This window comes from Coregonus lavaretus (genome assembly GCF_964263955.1).
Source record: "Coregonus lavaretus genome assembly, chromosome: 38".
NCBI classification, from domain to species: Eukaryota; Metazoa; Chordata; class Actinopteri; order Salmoniformes; family Salmonidae; genus Coregonus; species Coregonus lavaretus.
The window spans coordinates 18,745,839-18,754,176 of NC_140025.1; the positions used below are offsets into that span (position 1 = coordinate 18,745,839).

The 8,338-nt window shown below is 46.2% G+C and overlaps 1 pseudogene across 1 annotated transcript; it reads left to right on the forward strand.

Annotated features, from left to right (window-relative positions):
- Positions 1-1,577: 1,577 nt before the first annotated feature.
- LOC311112510 (2-hydroxyacyl-CoA lyase 1-like) lies at positions 1,578-8,071 on the forward strand (annotated as a pseudogene). Its single transcript has 10 exons — positions 1,578-1,628; positions 2,031-2,183; positions 2,332-2,412; positions 2,572-2,644; positions 2,833-2,910; positions 3,087-3,181; positions 3,481-3,593; positions 4,181-4,316; positions 4,664-4,768; positions 7,946-8,071. The product of its transcript is annotated as a 2-hydroxyacyl-CoA lyase 1-like (transcript).
- The last annotated feature ends 267 nt before the right edge of the window (positions 8,072-8,338 follow it).

An 8,338-nucleotide genomic window follows, 5' to 3' on the forward strand; every position in this document is an offset into this window, starting at 1 on the left:
GATGTGTTTTGTCAACAGCTGTTCAAGACAAAAGGGGAACCGAAGAGACACCCTGAACTGGATGCGCTGCCTACCAAACGTCTCAGAGAGACTCATATTTCACAGGGTAAGTGATAAGCATCGATAATGTCATATTGATGTATCACCCTATGACAAGCTTGTTAAAACAGTGACAACAGATACAGGCAGAGCGACGGACAGACATGCAGACAGACAGGCAGACTGACAGGCAGACGGACGGGCAGACAGACAGACAGGCAGACAGAAAGACAGGCAGACAGAAAGACAGGCAGACGGACAGGCAGACGGACAGGCAGACGGACAGGCAGGCAGACAGACAGACAGACAGACGGACAGACGGACAGGCAGACGGACAGGCAGACGGACAGGCAGACGGACAGGCAGACGGACAGGCAGACGGACAGGCAGACGGACAGGCAGACAGGCAGACAGGCAGACAGGCAGACAGGCAGACAGGCAGACGGACAGGCAGACGGACAGGCAGACGGACAGACACAAACACACACATTCATTTTCTGATTATGAAATGTTCTTATGACAGATGCTGAGTGTGAGGTTCCAGAGGTTCCATCCACTTCCCCACCCAAGGAGGACCTGACAACCACACCGGCCCCTGCTCCCCAGGAGTCCCAGTCCCGTAAACGCCCACTCATAGTCAGGGTGTTACACGCTCTCTCCAGAGCCATCTCCAAACCATTCAGAGGAGCTTCTGGGAAGAAGAATTATCCAAATGCCTGATTTTATTAATATGATATTTTAATCAGAGCCTTTATTTAATAAAACATTACTGCATTGATTTCTGTCTATAGTAGTCTTCATGTATGTGCAAGATAACGGTAAAGTACTTCAAACCACATAGTCAAAAGTATTCATAGTGAAGTACCGTTTATGATTATTGATTGTGGAAATACACATAATACAGAAAAGTTGTTGTCACATATAAAGACAGACATAAAGGAGAACTCCGTAGACCAGTCACATTCTCAAGCCATAACTAAATCCATGAATGGATCTCCTATAAGATGACAGGAGAACATTTGTAACACTTTCTATGAAGCCTATATCTATAATGCATACACTCAAGTCATTTACATTTGACATTTTAGTCATTTAGCAGAAGCTCTTATCCAGAGCGACTTACAGTTAGTGAGTGCATACATTTTTTTTTTCATACTGTCATACACTCATAATGACTTAATTGAGTTAAGTGTTAAGTAAAGTGCAGTTATAAACACATAATGAGGGCTTATTATGTATTTCTTGCAATAAAAAAAGAAAAATGCTACTAGTTTATTAAATATTCATGACTGCTATTGCACGGCTCATGTCCACACTTCTGTACAATAGGGGGCAGTAATGCACCATAACATTGGATGCCAACTGCCTATAAACCCCACTGAAGAAGAAAAAGCTACTCATGTAATGCATGCTGGAAAGCAGACAAAAACTAATGATTTGCAAGAGATCTAAACACGATTTATAAGCTACTGAACAACAAGTCCAAGAAATCATTGCTAACCGCGTTTGCACTTTGAACAGATTTGTCGACAATAATAATGGAAGATGTGACTGGGGCTCAGCTCATTGCAGAGGCACTAAAAGCTCAGGTGAAGTGTGTGCAATATATATAAAACAGTGTTATACTGTGTAACCGTGTTGCTAATAATATATTAGTCGCTGATCATGTCCTTGCCAGTGAGAATGTAGCACTACGAGTTGTGAAAGTGTGCCATAGGTCATTGCACTGGTATAGCTAACTATTAATATTGTTGTAGAAAAACATTTAGATGTTTATGTGGAATAGTATATGTTAACACCCTTGTTGATGCATGCCAATGTGTGTGTCAATGCAAAGAAAATCTAAACTACATTGTAACAATTCATATACAATTCAGTATGAAAATGTATGCACTCACTAACTGTAAGTCGCTCTGGATAAGAGCGTCTGCTAAATGACAAAAAATGTAAAAAAAGGTAAATATACTGTATCTACATGTATCTCTCTACAGAATGTAGAATATATGTTTGGAATAGTTGGTGTTCCAGTCATTGAAGTAGCTATGGCAGCTCAAGCCTCAGGAATCAAGTATGTGGGAATGCGCAATGAACCACCTTTTTATTACTAAACCAGCTCTCCCCAAATCATGTGATATTAACTACCCGTACATAGACTACAGGAGCGTGTAGTGTGTGAGGGTCAGTTTCATAGCTTTTTTGCATTGCTAATTATGTCTGCCTGTCTGTCTGACCCTTTATGTGTCTGTCTGCCTGTCTTCCTGTCTGTCCCTCTGTCTGTCTGTTCCTCTCCAGTCCAGGTGCGTGTCTAGTTGTGTCTGGACCGGGACTCATCCATGCACTTGGTGGAATGGCCAACGCTAACATGAACTGCTGGTATGCTAGAACTCCACAAACAGAAGACCCTACTACTCATGTTCAGTGGTCCTTTCAAAAGAAGGGATGCTATCCGCACACTGCAAAAAAAGATCTGAGGACTCCAAACTATCTCAGATTGTCAGTTGATGTCATTGTGTGATACCTCTCTCTCTGTAGGCCTGTGATTGTTATTGGAGGCTCCTCCGATCAAAACCAAGAGACCACTGGGGCGTTTCAAGAGTTTCCACAGGTACCGATTCAACCATGATATTTCTGACTTTTGAACATTAGGGGGTTGTTTCCCAGGACACAGATTAAGCCTAGTCATGGCCTAAAAAGCAAACTCAATAGAGAATCTCTGTCTGGGAAACTGGCCCTAGCAGTTTAATTGCTGAAAGAGGAAATCATTTGTTATTTGTGGTCCTCTTTCTCTGTCAGGTGGAGGCATGCAGATTGTACAGTAAGTTCTCTGCTAGGTCTAGCAGTCTGGATATGATCTCCTCAGTGGTAGAGAAGGTATACAGTCTACTCTGACTCCCTCTGTGTAGTCCTCTTCATATCATTTGGTATCACCTGCAATTGTCTGTTTTCTGACCTCTAATTTTCCAGCTTAGCAAGGTACCTTAACTGCTTCATAAGAGCACAGCACAGCCTTAATTGATCTGAATGGAAGGGTGTTTGGTCTGTCTAAGGCAGCACGCACTAGCATGTATGGACGTCCAGGTGCTGTATACGTAGACATATCTGGGGACATGGTCAATGCTAAATTGGACAGGAGCAGAGCCAGGTTAGTGGCCATCACTGTCTTTCATCCATTTAAAATGTATACTAATGTGTTACTGTTGAATATGTATACCTCTGAATTCACATCACCGTAGTCATTTTTATTTTATCTTGTTATACCTTTTAACGTCTGAAGTGAACCAGAAATTAAATTACTTAGAAAATATAGCACTATATCAAAATATTCTCATCAGAGAATAGCAATAAGCCTCGATAGACCTTCATGGTTTATTTACATATGCAATAAAGTTGCTAGGTAACATGTTTAATGTTTGACCTATTATTTATTATTTCCTTTGTCAGAGAGGTGCCCTGTAGTCCACCTCCTCCTGTGAGTATGGCTGACCATATGGCGATCACAGAAGCACTGGCGGTCCTGAAAGGAGCCAAACGGCCTTTACTCATCATTGGCAAAGGTAGGCATTGCTTTTTTAATAGCCAGATAATCTGGGGGAAACAGAACTAAAATCTTGCATAATTGCGTCAGATACTTGGATAAGGTCTGGGGAGATGTTAAGAGAAAGATACTAACGCCACTTGCGAACTCTCCACCCCCCTAAACGGAAACTCTCTGCAAGTTTCCGGCAAGTTTATGGGCCAAATGTCCCCTCCCGTTCTGAAATTGAAAAGATGCGAGCAACTGCGAAATCGGGATTTGTCCAAATGATTAGTGGTGAAAAATCAGCGTACCGGAACAAAGTTGTCACATCGCAGTCTGTTGACAGACGCTACTTCCAGTTATGTTACGTGCGTCTGTCCAAGAGAGATCAATAGCCAGCTGAGACGCACTGTAACACATATAGCACTGTACCACGGTTCAGTTGAAAACAAATGTTGTTGACATGATTTCTCATTCTACCTGTCCGAGAGGCACGTTCGTTCTACATGCTATATTTCTATCTGAACGTTGCACAATGTTTTGCTCAGCTGAATGCATCCCAGTTGTGAAGGCCAGTCTGTTGAAATCCGTGTGGCAGTGCCCTCTGTCTGTGTCCCTCTGCAGGTGCAGCCCATTGAAGAGCAGAGGGTGCTCTGAAGGAGCTGGTGGAGGGGTGTGACCTGCCCTTCCTGCCCACCCCCATGGGTAAAGGGGTGCTGCCTGACGATCACCCCAACTGTGTTGCTGCTGCCCGCTCCAGGTCAGCCTCTCCTTCTCTCAGCTGGCATCATATTCATGTACAGACCATTGACTGTATAAGTAGGACCAAGAATTTCCCTGACCATTTGAACGGACCAGGAAACTCCTGAAATCCCTATCTATAACTAGTCTCTCCTGGCCAGGTCATGTCAATGTAAACTGGTGTCAATCAAACAACTACACTACTCCTATAACTAGCCTCTTTTCATTACATTTTGTTTTGTCCCTGCTCTCCTCCTCTCTTCCTATCCTCCTCCTCCTCTCTTCCTATCCTCCTCCTCCTCTCTTCCTCCTCCTCCTCCTCATCTTCCTATCCTCCTGGTTCTATGGTCTTGGTGGGGACTGCAGAGCTCTGCTCCAGTCTGATGTTGTGGTCCTACTTGGTGCCAGACTCAACTGGATCCTGCACTTTGGCCTTCCCCCAGGTTTGACACCCAAGTAAAGGTCATCCAGCTAGGTCAAAGGTCACCAGTAGGGTTTCTTTTTTTTCCTTCTTTTTTTCGGATTCCAGATTTTCTGCTTATTCCGTTCTGATTTCTGGAATCTTCCAACAGGGATTTCTGGGAATTTTGGGAAAGTAACTGTAATTTTGCAACCCTAGTCACAGGTCATTTCATAGTGAACTACATTTCATTGTAAACAGGTATAAAGGTATCCTCTGCTCTTGTCTTTCTAGTCCTGTCTGCTGCCTTTGATACTGTGAACCATCAGATCCTCCTCTCCACCCTCTCCGAGCTGGGCATCTCCGGCGCGGCTCACTCCTGGATTGCGTCCTACCTGACCGGTCGCTCCTACCAAGTGGCGTGGCGAGAAGCTGTCTCCGCACCACGTGCTCTCACCACTGGTGTCCCCCAGGGCTCAGTTCTAGGCCCTCTCCTTTTCTCCCTATACACCAAGTCACTTGGCTCTGTCATATCCTCACATGGCCTCTCCTATCATTGCTACGCTGACGATACACAACTAATCTTCTCCTTTCCCCCTTCTGATAACCAGGTGGCGAATCGCATCTCTGCATGTCTGGCCGACATATCAGTATGGATGACGGATCACCACCTCAAGCTGAACCCTGGCAAGACGGAGCTGCTCTTCCTCCCGGGGAAGGACTGCCCGTTCCATGATCTCGCCATCACGGTTGACAACTCCGTTGTGTCCTCCTCCCAGAGTGCGAAGAGCCTTGGCGTGACCCTGGACAACACCCTGTCGTTCTCCGCTAACATCAAGGCGGTGACCCGCTCCTGCAGGTTCATGCTCTACAACATTCGGAGAGTACGACCCTGCCTTACACAGGAAGCGGCACAGGTCCTAATCCAGGCACTTGTCATCTCCCGTCTGGATTACTGCAACTCGCTGTTGGCTGGCCTCCCTGCCTGTGCCATTAAACCCCTACAACTCATCCAGAACGCCGCAGCCCGTCTGGTGTTCAACCTTCCCAAGTTCTCTCACGTCACCCCCCTCCTCCGCACACTCCACTGGCTTCCAGTTGAAGCTCGCATCCGTTACAAAACCATGGTGCTTGCCTATGGAGCAGTGAGGGGAACGGCACCTCTGTACCTTCGGGCTCTGATCAGTCCCTACACCCAAACGAGGGCATTGCGTTCATCCACCTCTGGCCTGCTGGCTCCCCTTCCTCTGCGGAAGCATAGTTCCCGCTCAGCCCAGTCAAAACTGTTCGCTGCTCTGGCACCCCAATGGTGGAACAAGCTCCCTCACGACGCCAGGACAGCGGAGTCACTCACCACCTTCCGGAGACATTTGAAACCCCACCTCTTTAAGGAATACCTGGGATAGGATAAAGTAATCCTTCAACCCCCCCCCCCTTACCTCACCCCACAAAAAAATAAAAAAAATAAAATGGTTGTAAAGTGGTTATCCACTGGCTGTAAGGTGAATGCACCAATTTGTGAGTCGCTCTGGATAAGAGCGTCTGCTAAATGACGTAAATGTGCCCTTGAGCAAGGCACTTAACCCTAATTGCTCCTGTAAGTCGCTCTGGATAAGAGCGTCTGCTAAATGACTAAAATGTAAATGTAAATGTAAATGTAAATTTGACTCAGTCTATTGGATTTAGTCTATCAGTTATATAGCTTCTCTATAAGTCTTTGTGGTCTCTCCAAATAATGTCATGGCTGTCTTAGTGCTGTACAGTACATCTATATTTAAGCAATAAGGCCCGAGGGGGTGTGGGATATGGCCAATATACCACGTCTAGGGGCTGCTCTTAAGCACGATGCAACGCGGAGTGCCTCGATACAGCCCTTAGCCGTGGTATATTGGCCCTATACCACAAACCCCAGAGGTGCCTTATTGCCATTATAAACTGGTTACCAACGTAATTCGAACAGTCAAAATACATTTCAAATCAAATCAAATCAAATTTTATTGGCCACATGCGCCGAAATACAACAGGTGCAGACATTACAGTGAAATGCTTACTTACAGCCCTTAACCAACAGTGCATTTATTTTTAACAAAAAAGTAAAAATAAAACAACAACAAAAAAAGTGTTGAGAAAAAAAGAGCAGAAGTAAAATAAAATAACAGTAGGGAGGCTATATATACAGGGGGGTACCGGTGCAGAGTCAATGTGCGGGGGCACCGGCTAGTTGAGGTAGTTGAAGTAATATGTACATGTGGGTAGAGTTAAAGTGACTATGCATAAATAATTAACAGAGTAGCAGCAGCGTAAAAGGATGGGGTTGGGGGGCAGTGTAAATAGTCCGGGTAGCCATGATTAGCTGTTCAGGAGTCTTAAGGCTTGGGGGTAGAAGCTGTTGAGAAGTCTTTTGGACCTAGACTTGGCACTCCGGTACCGCTTGCCGTGCGGTAGCAGAGAGAACAGTCTATGACTAGGGTGGCTGGAGTCTTTGACAATTTTGAGGGCCTTCCTCTGACACCGCTTGGTATAGAGGTCCTGGATGGCAGGAAACTTGGCCCCAGTGATGTACTGGGCCGTACGCACTACCCTCTGTAGTGCCTTGCGGTCGGAGGCCAAGCAGTTGCCATACCAGGCGGTGATGCAACCAGTCAGGATGCTCTCGATGGTGCAGCTGTATAATTTTTTGAGGATCTGAGGACCCATGCCAAATCTTTTCAATCTCCTGAGGGGGAATAGGCTTTGTCGTGCCCTCTTCACGACTGTCTTGGTGTGTTTGGACCATGATAGTTCGTTGGTGATGTGGACACCAAGGAACTTGAAGCTCTCAACCTGTTCCACTACAGCCCCGTCGATGAGAATGGGGGCGTGCTCAGTCCTCTTTTTTTTCCTGTAGTCCACAATCATCTCCTTTGTCTTGGTCACGTTGAGGGAGAGGTTGTTATCCTGGCACCACACGGCCAGGTCTCTGACCTCCTCCCTCAACGTGACCCATGTTATACGGTCAGATATACCACAGCTTTCAGCCAATCAGCATTCAGGGCTCGAGTCACCCGGTTTATAAAAGGGGACGTGTGTGTGTCAGCCTTAGCATTATGTGGTGGTGCCTGGTTATTTATGTTGTGTTGAGCTTGAGGTTTGGCCACACCTCCAGCTGCTGTTACATGTGTCACGCACGGCGCTCTTCCTGTCGTGTCGTTGCTGGTATGTTGTAGTAACGTTCCACATACGTTATTTATGTCAAGGTCAATGTCAAGGTTGATCTGTGTGCTGAGGAGATGGGGAACAATGTGCAACCTGCTGCTGCTCTCCTGGGGGACATCAATACTATTGTCAAGCAGGTAACACAACACAGTCCTGGGGGACTGGAGATCCTGGTTTGAATCCAGGCTCTGTCGTAGCCGGCCGCGACCGGGAGACCCATGGGGCGGCGCACAATTGGACCAGCGTCGCCTAGGGTAGTGGAGGGAATGGCCGGCTCAGTTCGTAGAGCATGGTGTTTGCAACGCCAGGGTTGTGGGTTCGATTCCCACGGGGGGTATGAAAGAAAAAAAGTAACGTATGCACTAACTGTAAGTCGCTCTGGATAAGAGCGTCTGCTAAATGACTTAAACATGTTAAATGTAGAGGGCCCTGTAAACAGTTCCACA